Here is a 24,392-nt window from a genome sequence, read left to right on the forward strand (position 1 = left end):
CTTGGGAGGCTGAGACAGGAGAATTGCTTGAACCTAGGAGGCGGAGGTTGCGGTGAGCTGAGATCATGCGATTGCCCTCCAGCCTGGACAACGAGAGCGAAACTCCATCTCAAAAAAAAAAAAAAAAAAAAATATATATATATATAGAGGATTCATTCACATCAGACTCACAGCCAATACCATAATACCTCATGTTTGAATGAAGTGTATCTAACACATGTATTTTCCCCATAAGGCACATCACAACCTTCTTGTGCTTAGGGATACTAGATAGACAGTACTTCAGCACTACACTTGGGGATCATTTTAAACAGAAAAGTCATACCAAAAAAGCACACAAACATTAAATATGTGGCAGTAAACATACTGTGAAAATGTACACTATGGTCCGAAAGTTTGTGTCCCACGCAAATTCATACACTAAAATCTTTAATCAGCCAGGCATGGTGGCTCATGCCTGCAATCCCAGCACTTTGGGAGACCAGGGCAGAAGGATGGCCTGAACCTAGGAGTTCCAGACCAGCCCTGGCAACGTAGTGAGACCTCATCTCTACAAAAAAATACAAATATTAGCTAGGCATGATGGTGCGCAGCTGTAGCCCCAGCTACTTGGGAGGCTGAGGTGGGAGGATTGCTTGAGCCTGGGAGGTTGAGGCTGCAATGAGTCGTGATCGTGCCACCATACTCCAGCCTGGGTGACAGATCAAGACCTTGTCTCAAAAAAAAAAAAAAAACACCACAAACTTTGGGCTTATGCAAATATGGAGGCCGAGAAGTGCCACAATCTGCCATCTGCAAACTGGAGACTCAGAGAGGCCAGTGGTGTAGTTTAGAGGCCTGAGAACCAGAGGCCCGATGGTGGAGATTCCAGTCCAGGTCTGAAGGCCTGAGACTCTGGAGCTCCGAGGGCAGAAGACTGACGTCCCAGCTCAAACAGGCAGAGGGAGAGCGCATCCAACCTTTCTCAGCCTTTTTATTCTCCTCAGGGCCTCAATGGGTTGGATGATCCATATTGGAGAGGGCCACCTGCTTTACTGAGTCCGCCGATTCAAATGTTAATCTCTTCTGAACACACTTTCCCAAGCACACCAGAAATAATGTTTAATTAGATATGTGGGCATCCTGTGGCCCAGTTACATTGACACATAAAATTAACCACCACTGGCCTGGTACCGTGGCTCACGCCTGTAATCCCAGCACTTTGGGAAGCCGAGGTGGGTGGATCACCTGAGGTCAGGAGTTCGAGACCAGCCTGGCCACACGATGAAACCCCATCTCTACTAAAAATACAAAAATTAGCCGGGTGTGGTGGCATCCACTTATAGTCCCAGTTACTCAGGAGGCTGAGGCAGGAGAATCATTTGAACCCAGGAGATGGAGGTTGCAGTGACCTGAGATTGCACCACTGCACTCTAGTCTGGGTGACAGAGGGAGACTCCGTCTCAAAAAAAAAAAAAAAAAAAAATTAACCATCACAATGGGTAAGTTTCTTTTTCATATCTTCCGTTCTGTATTTTCTAATTTTTCTGCAAAGTACATTCAGTCATTGGAAATCAGAAAAGTTATTGTCTTTTTTGTTTTTAAATTTTTTTGTTTGTTTGAGACAGAGCCTCACTCTGTCACCCAGGCTGGAGTGCAGTGGCATGATCTCGGCTCACTGCAACCTCTGCTTCCCAGGTTCAAGCAATTTTCCTGCCTCAGCCTCCCGAGTAGCTGGGGCTACAGGCGTGTGACGCCATGGCCAGCTAATTTTTGTATTTCTAGTGAAGATGGAGGGTTTTGCCAGTTTTGCCATGTTGGCCAGGCTGGTCTCAAACTCCTGACCTCCTGCCTCAGCCTCCCAAAGTGCTGGGATTACAAGCATGAGCCACCATGCCTGGCCAAGTTATGTCTTTTTTAAGAGAGGAAGGAATTCTGTAAATTCAAGGTATTGTATCAAGATCCTGAGCCCAATGTCACCCTTTGACAAACTCAGTAGAACTCCAGCTGGAAAAATTTCCAGATAATGCTCTCGTGCAGATTTTTCAAAACTTAGGTATGAATCTTGGCACAAAATGTGCCCGCTCATCCATATAAATCTCATTACTGAGGCAATAAACCTTGCAATTGCTTGTGCTGTCTGCAACGGCAAGAGCTGCAGTATCCAAAGCCCAGCCTGGCCAAACTCCCCTCACAAATCAGATATTCAGCCTCACAGGAAAAGAGAATTACTGCTAATTAATAACAACAAAGGATTAGGCCAGTGGTTCTCAACCCGGGACAACTTTACTCCCCACCTCCCCTCAGGGGACATTTGGCAGTGTCTGGAGACAGTATTTGGTTGTCATTGACTAGGAGGTGCTCCTAGCATCCAGTGGATAGATCCCAGGAATGCTGCTGAACATCTTACAATGCATGGGACAGTCCCCACCCCGCCCCACAGCAAAGAAGTATTAGTCCCCAAATGTCAATAGGAGTGAGGTTGAGAAACCCTGGCTGTTCAGACATATGGAGCCTTATTAGATCTTCCTGGGCTAAGAGCTTTACAGGAAAGATCTCATTTAATCCTCACAGCAATCCTAGGGTATAGGGCCTATTATCATGCCCATTTTACAGAAAAGGAAACTGAGGCTAAGAATCACATACCATTTCTAGGCCGGGCGCGGTGGCTCACGCCTGTAATCCCAGCAGTTTGGGAGGCCAAGGCAGGTGGATCACCTGAGGTCAGGAGTTTGAGACCAGCCTGGCCAACATGGAGAAACCCTGTCTCTACTAAAAATACAAAAATTAGCTGGGCGTGGTGGTGGGCACCTGTAATCCTAACTACTTAGGAGGCTGAGGCAGGAGAATTTCTTGAACCCAGGAGGCAGAGGTTGCAGTGAACTGAGATCGCACCACTGCACTCCAGTCTGGGTGACAGAGCAAGACTGTCCCAAAAAAAAAAAAAAAAAATCATATGGTATTTCTGACTTCAGGGCTTGCACTCTGCTCTCCTCCATGCCCAGATTGTTGAGTTATTGCTCTGTTGTTGTTTTGAGATAAGGTCTCAGTCTGTTACCCAGCCTGGAGTGGAGTGCAGTGGTGCAATCAAGGCTCACTGCAGCTTCAAATTCATAGCAATCCTCTTGCCTCAGCCTCCTGAGTAGCTTGGAGTACACAACCACATGCCACCATACCTGGTGAATTTTTGTATTTTTTGTAGAGATAGAGGTCTACGCTGTGTTGGCCAGGCTGGTCTCAAACTCCTAAGCTCAAGCAATCCTCCCACCTCGGCCTCTCAAAATGCTGGGATTACAGGCATAAGTCACCAGACCTGGCCTGTTGTTTTTAATTATGGAAATTTTCAGATATAAACAAAAGTAGAGAAACCAATTGAACAAGCCTGCATGGTCCCTCTACCCAGCTTCAGAGCTGCAGGCAGAACCTCAAGCACAACGTGCTTCTCTGCAATCAAGAATCCCTCAACAAGCCAAGATGAATCACACCAGGCCTGGGCCCTTGGGAACACATGAGCTCCTCCTTCAGGTGGCTGGAAATGCGTTCCCTTTTCCTTTGCAGGTTTGGATCATATCCCCCATCAGCTGTTGCCTTTCCCAGCAGAAAAGTTAGATGTAAGATCATCTGTTCTCTCCCTACATTAAGTGTCACCTCCTTTTCTGAGAGGTGAGAAAATAGTTTTCTCCCTAAGGAAAGCTGAGATGGGGAGAACATATGCTCAGAAACAGATAATCTTGCCACCAAAATTGTTAGTAGCAGGGAGGAGCTAGTATTTGCAATGTGGGGTGCAAAGCAGCTCCCTCCACGTCTGCCTGCATACATAAATCCTTATGGGAATAGGTGGCAATTTCTTTTATTCAAACAAATGCTCTCTAGTTTCTGCTTTGTGCGAGGCTCAACTGTGCTCAATCCTGGAATACAGATGACAGGCAAAACAGTCAGCTGGCTTCTTTCAAATGAAGTCAGGCCTTCATGAGGGATGGAGAAACTGGGCTTGCATCCCAGATAGGGGCTTCTATTAATCCCTATTAATGTTGGAACTGAATTGCATGTGCTGGGAGGCAGCAGAAGGGATTGCTGTGAACATGAACTTTGGAATTAGACAGCTCTGGGTTCCAAGTCCAGCCCTCCCACTAATTAGCTGTGTGACCCTGGGTAAGTCATTCAACCTCTCTGAACCACATTTCCTTGCCTGGAAAATGAGGACTGTTCATGCAAGATGTTGGAGCCCCTATTACGTTCCAATTAATGTTTGTTATTATTGTTATTTTATTTTACTTTTTTAAGATGGAGTCTCGATCTGTTGTCCAGGTTGGAGTGCAGTGGCGTGATCTCGGCTCACTGCAACCTCTACCTCCTGTGTTCAAGTGATTCTCATGCCTCAGCCTCCTGAGTAGCTGGGATTACAGCCGTGCACCACCACACCTGGCTAATTTTTCTTTCTTTTTTTTTTTTTTTTTTGAGACAGAGTTTCACTCTGGTTGCCCAGGCTGGAATGCAATGGCATGATCTCAGCTCACTGCAACCTCCGCCTCTCGGGTTCAAGTGATTCTCCTGACTCAGCCTCCGGAGTAGCTGGGATTACAGGTGCCTGCCACCACACCAGGCTAATTTTTCTATTTTTAGTAGAGACAGGGTTTCACCACGTTGGCCAGGCTGGTCTCGAACTCCTGACCCCAGGTGATCCACCTGCCTCGGCCTCCCAAAGTGCTGGGATCACAGGTGTGAGACACCATGCCTATGCCTGGCTAATTTTTGTATTTTTAGTTGAAACAAGGTTCCAGCTGGTCTGGAACTCTTGACCCTCAAGTGATCCTCCCACCTTGGCCTCCCAAAGTGCTGGGATTATAGGCATGAGCCACCACGCCCAGCCAAATGTTTGCTAATATTTTTATGACTACTCAGAACCCTACCATTTTTCATTTGTTCTTCCCAAAATCTCTGCCTGGGACACTGTGGTCAATTGCAACAATAGCCACAAATTATTTTCCTATATGGAGCCCTGTGGTGTTGCTGTCTACCCTGACTCTGGCCTTGACCATGGGCCATACCTTGGCCAAAGAGATATCAGTGAACGTGACACAAACAGGGGCTAAGAAAGAGCTTGCATAGGGAGCTTGTTATATCTTGCTACACTTGAATCCCAGCCACCAACTGAAGAAGCTCAGGCTCTTCTGCTGGAGGATGAGAGTCCCAATGCCCAGGCATACCCCATCACCCCAGCCCACAGCTGTCAACCACCAGACGTGTGAGTGAGGCCATCCTAGACCACCCAGACATGAGCTGACATTCCAGCTGACACACTCACAGCCAAGCCAGACCCCAGAATGGTGAGCTACATAAATGCTATTGTTTTAAGCCACAAACACCTGGGGATGGTTTGTTAGACAGCAATAGATAAGAATACAAATACGTAATCTTCCCACTTTAGGGATGAAGAAACTGAGGCTCAAAGAGGCTTGGCCAAGACCACAGAGCCAACACTCAATGTCTTTCCCTCTACCATGCAGCGGGCTCCCCTCTGCCATCTCCAGCCGCCTGAAGCAGGGCCCGGCATGAATGAGACAGCTGGCAGAGTGACAGCTGTGCTCACCACCTCAGCTCAGTGGCCCCCTGGGAGAGCCGGGCCATGACCTTGGCCTCATTACTGCATCAGACCTGTAATCAGATGCTTAGAAGGTCTGCAGAGATCCACCCAGCCTGGATCATGGGGTAGAGACCCGCATGGCAAGCTGGAGGATGTAGCCTCTTTGAAGTCACACCATTCACTGGGGGACTTTCAAGGGTTCATCACACTCCACTGGGTCCTGGCCATCTGCTCTGTCCATTTGATGGCCAGCAAAGGGGGCTAGGGATGTATGACCTTTCTAAAATATGTATGAATAAAAAACACTTTCTTTAGACAAGACAGAATAAGAATAGCAAAAAATACCCAGCAGCTCCCTTTACCGAGCATGCCCTGCATTGGAGACACTTAGGTCACCACTGTACACCCGTTGTACTTTTTATCCTCCCCCAAACCCCACTGGGTGGAATATAAAGCTGCAGAGACAGCCAGGCACGGTGGCTCACAACTGTAATCCCAGCACTTTGGGAAGCTGAAGCGGGCGGATCACCTGAGTTCAGGAGTTTGAGACCAGCCTGCCAACATAGCGAAACCCCATCTCTACTAAAAATAAAAAACAATTATCTGGGTGTGGTGGTACACGCCTGTAATCCCAGCTACTCTGGAGGGTAAGGCACGAGAATTGCTTGAACCTGGGAGGCGGAGGTTGCAGTGAGTCAAGATCGTGCCACTGCACTCCAGTCTGGGAGACAGAGCAAGACTCTCTCTCAAAAAAATAAAAAATAAATAAAGCTGCAGAGTTAAAAGTGAAGAGCACTGATTGAGAACTCAGGCTGCCTGGGTTTAAATCCTGGCTCGGCTATTTACCAGCAAGTGATTTGACTTCCCTGTGTCACATCTTTCTCATCTGTAAAATGGTGATATAACAATAGCACCTAGTTCATGGGGCTGTTATGAAGAGTAAGGAAGCTAGTGAATGTGAGTTACTTGCCGGGCGCGGTGGCTCACGCCTGTAATCTCAGCACTTTGGGAGGTTAAGGTGGGTGGATCACCTGAGGTTGGGGGTTTGAGACCAGCCTGACCAACATGGAGAAACCTCGTCTCTACTAAAAATACAAAATTAGCCAGGTGTGGTGGCGCATGCCTGTAATCCCAGCTAATCGGGAGGCTGAGGCAGGAGAATCACTTGAACCCGGGTGGCGGAGGTTGCAGTGAGCCGAGATTGTGCCATTGCACTCCAGCCTGGGCAACAAGAGCAAAACTCTGTCTCAAAAAAAAAAAAAAAAAATAGTGAATTACTTAAAACAAGATCTGGCACACAGCTGACCCTCAGTGGATGCTAGCTGTCATCATTAACATGATTTTACAGACGAGGAAACTGAGGCTCAAAGGGTGACTTCACTGATAAATTTCACTTAGCTAAGTCAGTGGTAGAGCTGAATTTTGCACCCTGGTCTGACAGATACTTTTTTTTTTGAAGAGATGGGGTCTCGCTGTGTTGCCCAGGCTATAGTGCAGTGGCTATTCCCAGGTACAATCACAGCACACTGCAGCCTCAAACTCCTGGGCTCAAGCAACTTTCCTGCCTCACCCTCCTCAGTAGCTGGGACTACAGGTGTCTACCACTGCACCTGTCTCATTTGGTCTGACAGGCTCTTTATTTTATTTTGTTTTTATTTTTTAGAGGTGGGATCTCACTGTGCTGCACAGGCTGGTCTCAAACTCCTGGCCTCAAGCAATCCTCCCACTTTGGCCTCCCCAAGTGTTGGGGAGGCATGAGCTACTGCTCCTGGCCTGGTCTAATAGACTCTTCATTACAACCCCATGGCTTCTGGAAGTTCCAGGACTGTCTGTCCACAGCACAGGATCCTGTCTCTGCAGGCCAGAGTTCCTGCACTAAAGTCAAATGAGGATTTCCTCTTTAAGGTCCTGGCTATACAACTGGATTGCAGTCTGATTTCTCAGAAATCACATCCAGGTCTTAAAACCCATGTAAAGGGCCGGGCATGGTGGCTCATGCCTGTAATACCAGCACTTTGGGAGGCTGAAGCAGGCAGATCATGAGGTCAGGAGATTGAGACCATCCTGGCCAACATGGTGAAACACCATCTCTACTAAAAATACAAAAATTAGCCGGGCGTGGTGGTGGGTGCCTGTAGTCCCAGCTACTCAGGAGGCTGAGGCAGGAGAATCACTTGAACTCAGGAGACAGAGGTTGCAGTGAGCCAAGATCGCACCACTGCACTCCATCCTGGCGACAGAGCGAGACTCTGTCTCAAAACAAAAAAAAACCTGTGTAAAGACTTTTGCTACAACATTCATCATACTGTGTTGCAATTATTTGCTCTTCTGATTGTCTTTCCTACTAATACAAATGCTACCTGTGTGCTAAGTGTCCGTATATATACATTGCCCCGTCTAATCTGCACAAACGCTCAGCAAGGACATTGATTAGACCTATTCTACAGATCAAGAAACTGAGGCTCAGAGTGGTGAAGGCATTTGATCCCCAGAATGCAGTTGAAGTGCAAAGATGGGTCTAATTTTGTCATGAGCCCATCCAGCACACCACAGGACATTTTCCTGCTAACAATAATAAACTCAGCAGTTGTTAAACACATGCCACATGCTAGGCCAGGTACTAAGTGTTTCACATGCATAGCTCATATTTCCTCAAAACATCCCAAATAGATAGAGACAATTATTCTCTCCTTTTAAAAGAGGCTGGGCATGGTGGCTCGTACCTGTAATCCCAGCACTTTGGGAGGCCAAGGCAGGAGGATTGTGTGAGCTCAGGAGTTCAAGACCAGCCTGGGTAACATAGCAAGACCTTGTCTCTATTAAAAATTTTAAAATTAAAAAAATAGTTGAGTGTGTTGGTACATGCCTATAGTCTCAGCTACTTGGGAGGCTGAGGCAGGAGGATCACTTGAACTGGAGAGATGAAGGCTGCAGTGAGCTGTGATTGCACTACTGCCCTCCAGCCTAGGCAACAGAATGAGATCCTGTCTCAAAACAACAACAACAACACAACCCCCCCACAACACATACACACATACACACACACACACACACACACACTCACACACACACACACACACACACACAGATAAAACTGGTTGGGCACAGTGGCTCTTGTGTAGTCCCAGCACTTTGGGAGGCCAAGGCAGGCAGATTGCTTGAGCTCTGGAGTTCAAGAGTTGCCTGGGTAACATGGCAGGAACTCATCTTTACAAAAAAAAAATACAAAAATTAGCCAGGCATGGTGGTTTGAGCCTGTGGTCCCAGCTACATGGAAGGCTGAGGTGGGAGGATCACCTGAGCTCGGGAGGTCGAGGCTGCAGTGAGCCGTGATCGCGCCACTACACTCCAGCCTGGATGAAAGATGAGGCCCTGTCTCAAAAATAAAAAATAAAGAGAAAGAAAGCGAGAGAAAACTAAGGCTCAGAGAGGTCCAGGAACCTATCCAGGGTCACACAGCTTTTAGAAGATGCCGCCGGGATTTTTTTTTTTTTTTTTTGAGACGGAGTCTCGCTCTGTCACCCAGGTTGGAGTGCAGTGATGTGATTTCAGCTCACTACAACCTCTACCTCTACCTCCCAGGTTCAAGTGATTCTCATGCCTCCGCCTTCCGAGTAGCTGGGATTACAGGTGCACATCACCACATGCAGCTGGGATTTGAACCTACTTCAAACTACAACATCTGTGGACTTTTTACTCCATTTACTGCCTCTGTAAACAACCTCAAGTGCAGGGACCACCATGATTTCCATTCATCTGAATTTTCCCAAAGCCCAACAGGGTTCACCAGGTGATGAAATATTTACTGGGCATATTAGTGATGAAAGGAATGGAGCCCTGGATATGTCTCTACGTGCCCATGCAGGTTCCCTGGGTCTGCACATCACATGGGGCATCTGTTCAGTACATGAGCTATGAAAATGGAAGCTGACTTCCTCATTATAACCCTTATTCCGGTTGTATGGCCTCTGATGAAGTATTACTTCTTTCTTTTTTTTTTTTTGAAATGCAGTCTCACTCTGTTGCCCAGGCTGGAGTCCAATAGCGCGATCTTGGTTCACTGCAGCCTCCGCCTCCCAGGTTCAAGAAATTCTCCCACCTCAGCCTCCCCAATAGCTGGGATTACAGTCGCACACCACCACACTCAGCTAATTTTTGTATTTTTTTTTTTTTTTTTGAGATGGAGTCTCGCTCTGTTGCCCAGGCTGGAGTGCAGTGGTGCGATCTCAGCTTACTGCAACCTCTGCCTCCCGGGTTCAAGTGATTCTCCTGCCTCAGCCTCCTGAGTAGCTGGGATTACAGGTGTGCACCATCATGCCTGGCTAATTTTTGTATTTTTAGTAGAGACGGGGTTTCACCATGTTGGTCAGGCTGGTCTCGAACTCCTGACCTCATGATCCGCCCGCCTCAGCCTCCCAAAGTGTTGGGATTACAGGCGTGAGAGCCACTGTGCCCGACCTTAATTTATGTATTTTTAGTAGAGACAGGATTTCACCATGTTGTCAAGGCTGGTCTCGAACTCCTGACCTCAGGTGATCTGCCTGCCTCAGCCTCCCAAAAGTGCTGGGATTACAAGTGTGAGCCACCATGCTCAGCTGAAGTATTATTTAATAAGCCAGCTGTTTTTTGCTTGTTTGTTTTTCCAGAGATGGGGTCTTGCTATGTTGCCCAGGATGGTCTCAAATTCCTGGGCTCAAGCGATCCTCCCATCTCAACCTCCCAAAGTGCCTGGATTGCAAGCATGAGCCACCAACCCGGCCCAAGCCAGCTGTTTTTGCTTATACTCCTTTAAAAGCTTTTGAGGATCCAGAGAAAGCAAAGACCAATTAACTTATAACAGGCTGAGCTTTCTCTGCTGCCTGGCTTTGGCTATTAGATGGTTTAGCTGGGCACAAGTAACAAACTGTGAACATCCTGCCCTGGAAGATTCACAGCCACAAATAAAAAACAAATCTTTCTATGGGAATAGCGAGGAAATTCCCATATGGCAGAAGTGGACAGGCACAGTGGCTTACGCCTGTAATCCCAACACTTTGGGAGTCTGAGGTGGGCAGATCACCTGAGGTCGGGAGTTCCAGACCAGCCTGACCAACATGGAGAAACCCCATCTCTACTAAAAATACAAAATTAGCTGTTGGTCACACATGGGGCTTTGAAAACACATCCCACATCCCCAGAGCTGACAGGAACTCCTATCAGGAGATCACCTTAGATCATGCAGGCCAATTACATGTCAGAATAAGAACTGACAATCTTGCCAGGTGCAGCAGCTCAAGCCTGTAAGCCTAATACTTTGGGAGGCCAAGATGGGAGGATCACTTGAGCCCATAAGGTTGAGGCTGCAGTGAGCCGTGGTCACGCCACTGCACTCCACTATGGGTGACAGAGCAAGACCCTGCTCAAATACAACAATAACAACACAAAAGGAGAAAACAAAAAAAATAACTGACAATCTGGTGATATGAAAAGAGAAGTGGCTGGGCGTGGTGGCTCACACTTGTAATCCCAGCACATTGGGAGGTCGAGGTGGGCAGATTGCTTGAGTCCAGGAGTTCGAGACCAGCCTGGGCAACATGGTGAAACCCTGTCTCTACTAAAAATACAAAAAACTAGCCGGGCATGATGGTACATGACTGTAGTCCCAGCTACTCAGGAGGTTAACATGGGAGAATCAGCTGAGTCCAGGAGTTAGAGGCTGCAGTGAGCCGAGATCGTACCACTGCACTCCAGCCTGGGCAACCAGAGCAAGATTCTATCTAAAAATAAAAAAAGGAAAATAAAAGGGAAGAAAAAATGGAATTCTAGATCATGAATCTTAAGAAGGCTCTGGTCTTTGATCTAGTATTATTAGCTCCACTGCTATGGGACAAATCACTCAGAACATACTGGCCTAAAACACCAAAGTCATTGATTACTTCTTATCTCCTGTGGGTTAGGAATTTGGGAGTAGCCTGGCTGTGTGGCTCTGGTTGAAGGTCTCTCATGAGTCTGTAATTGGATGAAGGCTTGACTGAGATCCCACGTCCACTTCCAAGGCGTTTCACCCACATGGCTGACAAACCGGTGCTGGCTGTTGGCAAGAAGCCTCAGGTGGGCGTCTCCACAAGCTGTTGGGGTGTCCTCAGCACGGCAGCTGGCTCCTCACAGATTGAGCGATTCAAGAAATTCAAGGGAGAAGCTGCAATGCCTTTAATGACCCAGCCTTGAAAGTCACACGGGGTCACTTCTGCTATATTCTTTTTTTTTTTTTTTGAGACGGAGTTTCACTCTTGTTGCCCACGCTGGAGTACAATGGCACGATCTCGGCTCACCGCAACCTCCGCCTCCCAGGTTCAAGTGATTCCCCTGCCTCAGCCTCCTGAGTAGCTGGGATTACAGGCACATGCCACCACGCCCAGCTAATTTTGTATTTTTAGTAGAGATGGGGTTTCTCCACGTTGGTCAGGCTGGTCTGGAACTCCCGACCTCAGGTGATCTGCCCACCTCAGCCTCCCAAAGTGTTGGGATTACAGGCGTGAGCCACTGTGCCTGGCCACTTCTGCCATATTCTATTGTCTACTCGGGCTAGCCTGGTTCAGGGTGGAAGGTGACTGCACGGGGGCAGTGTCTTAGTCCTTTGTAGCTGCCATAACAGAATATTGCAGGCTGAATGGCTTAAACAACAGGAATTTATTGCTCCCAGCTTGGGAACATGGAAGTTTGAGATCAAGGCGCCAGCATGGTTGGGTTCTGGTGAGGGACCTCTTCCTGGTGTACAGATGGCCACCTTCTCATTGTGTCCTCACATGGTGGAGAGAGTGAGCTCTGGCCTCTTCAGCCTCTTACAAGGGCACTAATTCCATCATGGGGACTCTATGCTCACGACCTCCTCAAACCCAGTTACCTCCAAATCCACCACATTAGGGGTTAGGGCTTCAGTGAGAAGACACACAAGCATTTGGCGCATAGCAGGCATGAGTATGAGACGACATGGGTTGTTGGGGCCATCTTGGAGCTACATTGCCAGTTCTGAGAATCCAGCCTAAGGATGGACAGCAGGTGCTACCAACGTTTTAGGCAAAAGATGTTCATTACAGCATTATTTCTAATAGTAAGAAATTTGAGACATCTATATGAGATTGGCTGAGTTAACTCCAGCACAGCCATGCAATGGAATAATGGATATATCCATGCAGATGTCCAGATAAAGGACCGGGAAGACATCACCACACTTTGAGCAACAATTATTTCTGTGGCTGGGCATGCGATTGAGTAGTATATGTAGAAAACTGAGGCTCACGGAGTCCCAGTGTGGGACCAAATGCAGGAAGGAAAGAAGTAGGTTCTTAAAATCTATTCTGCCACAGTTGCGTCCTCCTTAACCCCCTAGAGAATGGAAGCTGGGGGCTGGGCGCGGTGGCCCACGCCTGTAATCCCAGCACTTCGGGAGGCTGAGGTGGGTGATCACTTGATATCAGGAGTTCGAAATCAGCCTGACCAACATGGTAAAGCCCCATTTCTACTAAAAATACAAAAATTAGCTGGACATGGTGGCGCGTGTCTCTAATCCCAGCTACTCAGGAGGCTGAGGCAGGAGAATTGCTTGAACCCAGGAGGCGGAGGTTGCAGTGAGCCGAGATCACACCACTGCATTCCAGCCTGGGTGACAAAGAAAGACTTCATCTCAAAAAAAAAAAAAAAAAAAAAAAAAAAGAAAATGGAAGCTGGGCACTTTAGCTTCTGAATACCCACTACCACATGACTAAAACATCCCTTTAACCAAACTGTGTCTTTTCAAATCAGAGGCTTAGCAGCCACCAATGGGGTTTGATTCTAAGCAATAGCCTGTCCAGCTAGATGCCAGGGATTGACTCTCATCCACCCCTCTAATCCTCTCTGTCACCTACACCAATTAGGACACTGAGCACTCCAGACAAGGAAAGACCATGGGAGGCCAGGCACGGTGGCTCACGCCTGTAATCCCAGCACTTTGGGAGCCCGAGGCAGGTGGATCACGAGGTCAGAAGATTGAGACCATCCTGGCCAACATGGTGAAGCCCGTCTCTACTAAAAATACAAAAATTAGCCGGGCATGGTGGCAGGTGCCTGTAATCCCAGCTACTCCGGAGGAGGCTGAGGCAGGAGAATTGCTTGAACCTGGGAGGCAGAGGTTGCAGTGAGCTGAGATCATGCCACTGCACTCCAGCCTGGGTGACAGAGCGAGACAAGGAAGGAAGGAAGGAAGGAAGGAAGGAGGGAAGGAAGGGAGGGAGGGAGGGAAGGGAGGAAGGGAGGGAGGGAGGAAGGAAGGAAGGAAGGAAGGGCGAGCCATGGGCTACCCCTTCTCCTGTTGATGATAAACAGGTGTTCATCCTCTTCCTTCTTCCCCTCCCCCAGTTCAGTGGGAAATCACCAGCCATTTTTCTTGACCTCAGCACATTCATTATCTAGGGATTGCAAAGAAAAGGAGACCATTTCCGGAAGAAATATATGGCTCCATCTGTCCCTGTTTCCCTAAGACTCCTAAGTTTCAAAAAGCTTTTTGCAGATGAAAATACAGGTTTGTCTCTCCTTCCTTCTTTTCTTTTCTTTCTTTCTCTCTCTTTCTTTCTTTCCTTTCTTTCTTAGATGGATCTCACTCTGTTGCCCAGGCTGGAGTGCAGTGGTAGGATCTCGGCTCACTGCAACCTCTACTTCCCAGGTTCAAGTGATTCTCGTGCCTCAGCCTCCCGAGTACCTGGGATTACAGGTGTCTGCCACCACGCCTGGCTAAGTTTTGTATTTTTAGTAGAGACAGGGTTTCACCATGTTGGTCAGGCTGGTCTCAAACCCCTGACCTTCAGTGATCCGCCTGCCTTGGCCTCCCAAAGTGCTGGGATTATAGGTGTGAGCCATTGCAGCTGGCTGAAAATACAGGTTTCTTCCAGCCAGACTGCTGCAGTCCCTGCAGACCCAATGGCAACCTTTTCTGGGGTTTAGGGCAATTATATCCCTAAGGAAGAAGAGGCTGATCAGCTGATAGAATGGGATGCTAACTTTCCCCCCACCTCAGTCAGCAAGCCAGATGTGACAGAATAACAAGGCTTTCTGCTATAACACTAATAAAGTAGTTTGACAGATGGGCACAAGCTGTGGTGACAAACAGACCCTGCTTTGACTTCCATCTCTGCCAAAGATGTACTGTGTGCCCCTGGGCAAGTCACTTCACCTCTCTGTGCCCCCATTTGCTAACTTAAAAAGGAAAGAGTAATACGGCCTACCTCTCATGGTTGCTGCGAGAGTTAATGAGATAACACTTAAATGCTTAGCAAGGTATATAACCTAATAAGAGCATTAAAAATAGTTGCTACAATTACTATATTATTGCAAATTCAGAAGACATCCTATTGGGGAGGGAGATGATGGCAGGATGTAAATGTTGTAAATCTGAAAATACCGCAGTACTGTGAGTGGCTTCCCTTGCTCATGCTCTCTGGCTAAATTATTTCCACTTGGGAATTTTGGTGCTTCTTTTCTATCACATCATGGTTTTGTTTTTGTTTTTATTAGTATTTCTTTTTTTTGACATGGAGTCTTGCTCTGTCACCCAGGCTGGAGTACAGTGGCATGATCTTGGCTTACTGCAACCTCCGCCTCCCAGGTTCAAGCAATTCCCCTGTCTCAGCCTCCCGAGTAGCTGGGATTACAGGCATGTGCCATCACACCTGGCTAATTTTTGTACTTTTCGTAGCGTGGGGGTTTCACCATGTTGGCCAGGCTGATCTCAAACCCCTGACCTCGAGTGATCCACCCGCCTCGGCCTCCTAAAGTGCTGGGATTACAGGCGTGAGCCACTGCGCCCAGTCACTTTGTGGTTTGTTTATCCAGAAAGGAGGAAAAAGCTAGGCATGGTGGCTCATACCTGTAATCCCAGCACTTTGGGAGGCCAAGGTGGGCGGATCACTCGAGGTCAGGGGTTCAAGGCCAGCCTGGCCAACATGGTGAAACCCGTCTCTATTAAAAATACAAAAAAAATTAGCCAGACATGGTGGCAAATGTCTGTAATCCCAGCTATTCGAGAGGCTGAGGCCGGAGAATCACTTGAGCCCAGAAGGCAGAGGTTGCAGTGAGCAGAGATCTCACCACTGCACTCCAGCCTGGGCGACAGAGGAAGAGTCTGTCTAAAAACAACAACAACAACAAAAAACAAAACAACAACAATAGCAAAATAGAAAGGAGGAAAAGCATGGGGACTAATCCAGGAGCAGAGCCTAAGGAACCAGATTCAAAACCAGACCCTGCTGGCCTGGATGAAGTCTTTGTGCACATTATGAAAAGCTGCCCAGTGTGACTATGGGGAAACTGCTGAGCCACGCTGGGCCTCAGTTTCTTCATCTCTGAAATGGGGATAAATAAGAAGATTCTATCTCACTGGGATATTCAGAAGATCACTGTACGAACTGGTGCACACTCTCAAGCATGCTGGGTTTTTGTTGGTTGGTTGGTTGGTTGGTTGTTTTTTTCCTTTTTGAGACAGTCTCACTCTGTTGCCCAGGCTGGAGTGTAGTGGCACGATCATAGCTCACTGCTGCCTGGACCCTCTGGGTTCAAGTGATCCTCCTGCCTCAGCCTCCTAAGTAGCTGGGACTGCAGGTATGTGCCACGACGCTTTTGTATTTTTTGTAGAGAAGTGGTTTCACCCTGTTGCTCAGGCTGGTCTCAAATTCCTGGACTCAACTGATCCTCCCACCATGGCCTCCCAAAGTGCTGAGATTACAGGTGTGAGCCACCTCAGCCTACAAGCATGTTACAAATACCGTTTATGAGCTGATCGTTCCCTTAGGCAACGCCCCCGACACACACACATTTTCTGTTAACCTGTGAACAGGTCAAATCTTTTCCATCTCAAGGGAAAAATTATCTCCCATAACCTTGCATCAACCTTCAGTACCAGTGTTAACCCCTTCACCAACAAACTTTTCAAGAGTTGCAGCCCACTCGCTGCCTCCTCCTCTTCGCTTCTGCTTTAGCTCTTTCTCTCTCCCCACCCTGAATCTTCTCTTTCCAAGGCCACTGACAAATTCCTAGGGCTGGATCCAGGGCCTCCCAGTCTGGGTTTACAGGCCTGCCTGGTGACCCTGACACGGCACTGCTCTCTGCTGCCTTCATTCTTTCTCCCTCTGGCCACCTCTCCAATGTTCGTGTCCCCAGGGCCCTCCCCCTGCCCCTTCTTCTTGCAGTTTCATCCTCTCCTGGGCAGGCCCATGCATTCCCAAATCCGCTGGGCCCACACCTCCAGGGCCGAGCAGCCAGTGGCCTCCCAGACATCTCCATGTGGCAGTTCCACAGGCCCCTCAGGTGGGAGCTTATCCCCGTCCTGACACCTGACTTCCCTCCTGGGTTCACATTTCAGGAAACACCCCGCTGTCCATTCAGCTGCCCAAGCCAGACCGAGGTGCTTCCCTCATCCTTCACCAGTCACCAAGGCCCATCAATTTAGGCTGGGTGCAGTGGCTCATGCCTGTAATCCCAGCACTTTGGGAGGCCGAGGTGGGCAGATCACGAGGTCAAGAGATCGAGACCATCCTGGCCAACATGGTGAAACCTCATCTCTACTAAAAATACAAAAATTAGCTGTGCGTGGTGGTGCATGCCTGTAGTCCCAGCTACTCAGGAGGCTGAGGCAGGAGAATCGCTTAAACCCTGGAGGCAGAGGTTGCAGTGAGCTGAGATCGTGCCACTGCACTCTAGCCTGGCAACAGAGCAAGACTCCGTCCCAAAAAACAAACAACAACAAATTTAGCCTTCTGAAGTTCTCTTGCCATCATCCTCTCACCTCCATCCCACCATCCCACTCTAATCCAGGCCATTCATCCATTCAGTGGTCTTTCATTGTGCACCTACTGTGTTCTAGGGACCATGCAAGGCACTGGGCACGTACATCTCTCCCTGAATCCTTGGAACCCATCCTCACTGGTCTCCTCCACAAAACACTTCCCACCCAGAACGCTGCGTGAACGCTAGCACTGTGCTGTCTATAGAACTTTCTGCAATGCTGGAAATGTTCTCTATCTGTGCTGTCCAATAGGGTAGTCACAAGTAGCCATTGAGCACTTAAAACAGGGCACGTGTGACAAGGGAACAGAATTTCTCATTTAGTTTTATTTAAATTATTTAATTAACTGTTTTAATATTTAATTTATTTAAATTATTTTAGTTTTATTTAAATTTATTTAACTAGTGGCTGCCACATGGGACAGTGCAGCTCTAGAGGGAAAAGCTAACCACACCTCTTTGCAGTTTGCAACCCCTCCTTGGCTCCCCAAGCCCTCAGGGTCAAGTCCAATGACCTACAAGGCCTGGCATGGTCTGCGTCCTGCCCACTGCCCCACCTGGCTCTCCACCTGTGACACTGGCTGCTTAGAGTTTGTGGAAGCCAGGGTGCTCACCTCTACCTTCGGGCCTTTGCACCAGTTCTTTTTTTTTTTTTTTTTTTTGAGACTGAGTCTCACTCTGTCTCCCAGGCTAGAGTGCAGTGGCGCGATCTCAGCTCACTGCAACCTCCACCTCCTGGGTTCAAGCAATTCTCATGCCTCAGCCTCACGAGTAGCTGGGATTACAGACACCTGCCACCACACCCGGCTAATTTTTGTACTTTTAGTAGAGATGGGGTTTCCCCATGTTGGCCAGGCTGGTCTCGAACTCCTGAACCTCAAGTGATCCGCCTGCCTCGGCCTCCCAGAGTGCTGGGATACAGGTGTGAGGTGAGCCACCACACCTGGCCCACCAGTTCTTCTTCTTCTTTTTTTTGAGATGGAGTCTTGCTCTGTCACCAGGCTGGAGTGCAGTGGTGTGATCTCAGCTCACTGCAACCTCTGCCTCCTGGGTCCAAGTGATTCTCCTGCCTCAGCCACCCAAGTAGCTAGGACTACAGGCTTGCGCCACCACGCCCAGCTAATTTTTTTTTCTTCCTATTTTTAGTAGAGATGGGTTTCACATTGTGGCCAGGATGGTCTCCATCTCTTGACCTTGTGATCCGCTCACCTCTGCCTCCCAAAGTGCTGGGATTACAGGCATGAGCCACCGCACCTGGCCTCACCCATCAGTTCTTTAGTCTGGTAGGAACACTCCCACACCCAATTCCCCACACAACCCCCATTTCTTCTCACTCTTTCACGCCCAATTCAGGGGTCCCTGTTGGACTTCTGTGATGGGGGCCCTCCTCCGTTCCATTTGGAAGCTTTGGGTCATGGCATGAGGCTGTACCAGTGATGCCCTGTCCACATCAGCTGAGAGGTGTTCCCCAGGGATCCCTGAAGATCCTTCAGGGCAGTGGCCTCAGAGAGCTGATGGGTGGCACCAACAAGAGCAAGGACCCCTGGCCATTCCTGCTGAGAATCCAGCCTGTGTGGCTTTCATGGAGACAATCTGCATTATTAGTGGAAAAAAGCACGGGGCTTTGAAGTCAGACAGGCCTGGAAGGAGGGTGGACCTCTCCTGCAACTTGAACCCATTCACTATAAGCTCAGCTTTTGTTTTTTTTGTTTGTTTGTTTTTTGTTTTTTGAGATAAGAGTCTTGTTCTGTCTCCCAGGCTGGAGTGCAATGGCGCGATCTTGGCTCACTGCAACTTCCACCTCCTGGGTTCACGCGATTCTCCTGCCTCAGTCTCCAGAGTAGCTGGAATTACAGGTGCCTGCCACCACGCCTGGCTAATGTTTGTATTTTTAGTAGAGACAGGGTTTTACCATGTTGGCCAGGCTGATCACAAACTCCCAACCTCAAGTGATCCGCCCACCTCGGCCTCCCAAAGTGCTGGGATTACAGGCGTGAGCCATCGTGCCCGACCTCAGTTTTCATTTCAATAAAATGGGGTAACAGCATTTTCCAGGGAGGATTCTTGTAAGAGTTAGATATTGTAACCCTAGAAGTAGCTCCGTAGCTAGTTTTTTTAGGGAAAGGGAAAAGATTTGTATGGCCCAGATGCTGTCCTTATAATCCCACAGGTGGAGCCCTCCTCCCACAGAAATGAGGTCTTGTCTTCAGTTTTAAGAGTGAAAAACCAAAGTCCGATCCCTTTATCTCTGGTGGCAGAGATAAAGAAACTGAGGGTCAGAGAGGGCCAGGAGTTTGCCAGAAACCACAGGGCAAGTGGACAGCAATACTGAGAATGCAGACCCACGGATGCCCCCCGGGATAACTGTGCCTAGAATCTGTGGGTCCAATGGAGGGCAGAAAGCCCCCGAAAGGTGCTCACCTTTTCGGGTGGGGTTTTCTGCCTTCTTCCTGTTGGACCTTGGGACTTGCCGGTCCCCTCTAGGGGAATCGGAGGCAGAGGCGCCTCCCGGAGTCCCCTGGGGGGCGCTCTGGAGCCTGTGCACCTGGAGGCCGGTAGACACTCCGGGCCTGCAGCCGGGACCCTCGGAGCTGAAGAGCTCCAGGAGGTGCAGGCAGCGCGCCACCTCCTCCAGACGGTACACGACGGGGCGTCGCGCCTCCAGGGCCAGGCCGGGAGGATGGAGGGGGTCCCCGGAGCCCGGGGGAAGTGGCGCGGTGGGCGTCTGCATCGGCTCGAAGGCACTTGCGCCGAGGTCCAGCAGGCAGCAGAGCACCTTGTGGGCGTGGTCGCGGGAGGCAGCGCCTGGCATCCCCATCTGGCTCAGAGCGTCCCTGCCCTGCCCCCTAGGGCTGCGGAGGCCACCTCCACGCCCATTCGCCATCCCTGAGCCGCTTCTGCGACCTGTGGGGGTGGGGCGAGGGTGACAGGGCTTTCTCTTCCCCTTTCTTTGGAAGTTTCTATGACATCCCAAGCCCAGGAGCTGCTGGCATTGTGTCCTCCTCTAACCTGTCATCTGGGGGTCGGGGAGACAGACTGAACTCACCAAACCACAGAGCTCGCTGTGCACCCCTGAATGGGACACTGTCTCTTCCTTCATTCAACAGACAGATCTGGGGCTGGGGCCAAGAGCCTCCCTCTTCCCATTGTGTGCTTAGGCAACTCTCTGAACCTCAGTTTTCTCATCTGTAAAATGGGAATGCTAAGAATAATACCATTTTAATAGTGTTTTCAGGATTAATAAGAAAACAACCGAAATGTTTGGCATCCCGGAGGCCTGCAGCAAAGGGGCTGTTTCTGGTTTTGTTTTGTTTTGTTTTGAAACAGGGTCTCGCTCTGTCACCCAGGCTGGAGTGCAGTGGTGCCGTGCAGCGGCGTGATCTCGGCTCACGGCGGTCTCTGCCTCCCAAGTTCAAGCGATTCTCCCGCCTCAGCTTCCTGAGTAGCTGGAATTACAGGTGTGCTGCATGCCCGGACATTTTTTGGATTTCTAGTAGAGAGGGGGTGTCACCATGTTGGCCAGGCTGGTCTCAAACTCCTGACCTCAAGTGATCCGCCTGCCTCGGGCTTCCAAAGTGCTGGGATTACAGGCATGAGCCACAGCCCCCCACCGGGGCTGTTTTTGTCGAACCCTTCCTCCACCCCTACCTTCCTGTCCCCTCAGCCCAAGGGAACCCCCTGCCTGGTCCACCCAGGAGCCCATCCCTGCTGAGCTTTGGGTTGAGCAGGGAGAATGGCTAAGGCCGAAGCTGGAACCAGCAAGAGACAGGCTCTGTGACCTTGGACAAGTCACTGCCTCTCTCTAGGCCTCAGTTTCCCCATCTGTAGAAGACAGGTGCTATACTGCAACAAGTCAGAAGGGCAGCAATGACCGGTACATTTATGGAGCACTTACTGTATGCTTCACGCTTCACCTGCTTCCTAACAACCCTATGAGGCCACCAGCCCCACGGTACAGGAAGCAAGGCTCAAAGAGGTGGAGCAAGGCGTCTACGGTCATACAGCTATAAGTAGGGTTGGTAGGCTTGAACCCCAGCTCTCCTTTCTGAGTAGCATGTTCCCCTGGGGGCCTTGGGCTAACTTTGGAGGGGGCTTCCACCTCCCCAGCCCTCCCTTCCTTCCCAGCCTCCATTGGGAGGCGCTCCCCTGGAGGAGCAGCTGCCGCTGGCCCCCACCAGGCTTGGCACAGAAGGCCAGGGCTGGGCTGCTGCTCTGCCTCCAACTAGCTGGGAAATGAGATGGACAAACACAGGAGAGTCGGCCTGTTGAGGGAGGTCATTCTGGAAACCTGCCCTGGCTCTCCAGGTCTGCACCCAGTAGCCACAGAAATGGAGACTCAGTTCCTTCAGCAATCTGTGCCCCTACTATGTGCCTGGCACTGAGCAAGGTTCTGGGGTGGGGTGGAAAAAATGGGACACCTGTCTGTCCTCCAGGAGCTCACCCTAAGTCACAGAAGCCCGTGTTTATGGAGGATTTACTATGCGGACTGCCTCCTTTAGTTCTTACTACAGCCAAGTAATTGGTGCTAATATTATCCCCAAGTGAAGTATTTGGAAGACGAGGTCCAGAGAGGAAAAGTGATTTGTCCGAGGTCACACAACCCGGTCAGTGTTGGAGCTGAGGTTTAAACCCCAGACAGGCTGACTCCAGGGAGGACCTGAACTGTCTCTCTACCAGGCTGTTCATAGAGTACCTACTATGTGCCAGTCATTGTAGGTCCTCTCCAACCCTCCCACAGACTGTACCCCTATTTTGCAGAGAGGGAAACAGAGGCTCAGAGAGGCTACGTAACTGGGCCAAGGCAACACAGCCAGGAAGTGGCAGAGCAAAGATTCAAACTCAGACTTGCCTGATTCCCCAAACTTCTCAGGACCCAAGAGGAGAAAAGAGATCAGCCCTATCATTCATTCATTCAGTCAGTCAGTCATTCAACAAGTATTTATTGAGCACCTATTATATCAGGTATAGGGCAGACAGCAATCAACCTGACCCAGCTCCTGCCCTCAGGGAGCTCACAGTCCTGGGCATATCCATGGGGTACTCATACTAAATAGTTATCTCTTCAGCGTTTAGGGGAGGGGCTGTCAGGAATGGCTTCCTGGAAGAGGCAGCTCTGGAATTCTGTCTGGGCCATCTAGGTAAGACATTTAACTTCTGAGTTTTTTCATCTGTAAAATAGTAATAATAAGCCTCACCTTGTCCAGTGTGGCTCAAGAAACGTCATCCATGCCCGGTGCAGTGGCTCACATCTGTAAATCCTACCACTTCGGGAGGCCAAGGCAGATGGATCACTTGAGCCCAGAAGCTCAAGACCAGCCTGGGCAACATAGGGGACCCTCATCTCTACAAATAATAATAATAAAAATTAGCTGGGTGTGGTGGCACATGCCTGTGGTTCTAGTTACTCAGGAGGCTGAGGTGGGAGGATTGTTTGAGCCCAGGAGTTCAAGGCTGCAGTAAGCTGTGATCGTGCCACTGCACTCCAGCCTGGGTGACAGAGCAAAACCGTCTGTTAAAAAAGGAAATGGCTGGGCGCGGTGGCTCACGCCTGTAATCTCAGCACTTTGGGAAGTCGAGGCGGGTGGATCACGAGGTCAAGAGTTCAAGACCAGCCTGACCAATATGGTGAAACTCCGTCTCTACTAAAAATACAAAAATTAGCCAGGTGTGGTGGCACACACCTGTAGTCCCAGCTACTCGGGAGGCTGAGGCAGGAGAATCGCTTGAACTCGGGAGGCGGAGGTTGCAGTGAGCCAAGATTGCACCACTGCACTCCACCCTGGGCGACAGAGCAAGACTCCATCTCAAAAAAAAAAAAAAAAAAAATTCTTTCATTCATGATTACTGTTCTAATCCCAGTGAGCCCCTACCACAGGGCACAGAAAGTGGACAGGGAGAGAAGAGGGGTGATATCCCAAAGTCCATGCTTTGGGAGAGGACAAGCAGAGAGTTCCCAAGACCCTCAGAGCCCAGGAATATAGGACAAACTAGTGAAAAGAATCCCCAGTGGCTTCAGACAGGGTGTCGCCTCTGTGGATCTGTGGCCAAAACTGTGACCTCAGCCAGGCCCCTGGGGCCTTCAGCAGGAATGAGGTCAGGGCTGTGGCTGGGGGAGAGAAAGGAGCAACAGATGTTCAAGAACTAAGGACAGCTGCATAAAGGGTGGCGGAGGGGGGAGATTCTGAGCTTAGAGCTTTAGCATTGGTGTAACCTGAGTTCAAATCCAGGTAGGACACTCATCATGTGACCTTAGGCAGGTGATGTCACACTCCAAGCCTCACTTCCTCTTTTAGATATTGTGTTATTAATACCTGTATCACTACCTTGTCATAGAAAATCAGATCATTCTGACAATTACTTTATTGATTAATTGATTGATTGATTGAGACAAGGTCTCTCACTGTATCACCCAGGCTGGAGTGCAGTGGCACAGTCATGGCTCATTGTGGCCTCAATGTCCTGGGCCCAAGTGATCCTCCCACCTGAGCCTCCTGAGTAGCTAGGACTATAGGTGCTCACCACTGCACCTGGCTAATTTTTGTATTTTTTGTAGAGACAGGGTTTCACCGTGTTGCCCAGACTGGTCACGAACTTTTGAGCTCGAGCAATCCGCCTGCCCGACCTCCCAAAGTGCTGGGATTACGGGTACGGTGTAGAGCACTTACCAGGGCCAGGGGCTGTTCTAAACACTTTCTACGTATATTTTGTTAATGAGAGGGATGTGGCACAGCAGCTGGCTCATGCCGCATAAGCACAGCTGTTATCACTCCTCTGCATCATGTGATTTTGTTACAATCACTGTGTTTTGCTAATCAGGAAAAACACCAGCAATAACAACAACAGGGAAAGTGAATTCCATTTTGGGAGCAGGATAAGGCCTTGGACGATTCTGTGGGCCTGGCTGGGACCTAGATGAGGGCAAGAATTTCAGAGGGCCCAGTCCCTCTAGGGCTATGCACTTGAGGTCTTGTCTCAGGAACTTCAGGAAAAAAAATGCAGAATTAGAAACCTTTCCTAGGAAGAATTAGGAACTCGT

The 24,392-nt window shown here is 49.3% G+C and overlaps 1 protein-coding gene across 1 annotated transcript in view; it reads right to left on the reverse strand.

Moving 5' to 3' along the window:
- Nucleotides 1–19,794, reverse strand: part of CORO1C (coronin 1C) — a 120,665-nt gene extending 100,871 nt beyond the window's left edge. The window contains exon 1 of the mRNA XM_054527615.2: nucleotides 19,778–19,794. The gene's annotated coding sequence lies outside the window, so the exon portion shown is untranslated. The remainder of the gene's footprint in view (nucleotides 1–19,777) is intronic.
- Between the last annotated feature and the right edge of the window lie 4,598 nt (nucleotides 19,795–24,392).

Source organism: Pongo abelii, chromosome 10, assembly GCF_028885655.2.
Source record: "Pongo abelii isolate AG06213 chromosome 10, NHGRI_mPonAbe1-v2.0_pri, whole genome shotgun sequence".
Lineage (NCBI taxonomy): Eukaryota > Metazoa > Chordata > Mammalia > Primates > Hominidae > Pongo > Pongo abelii.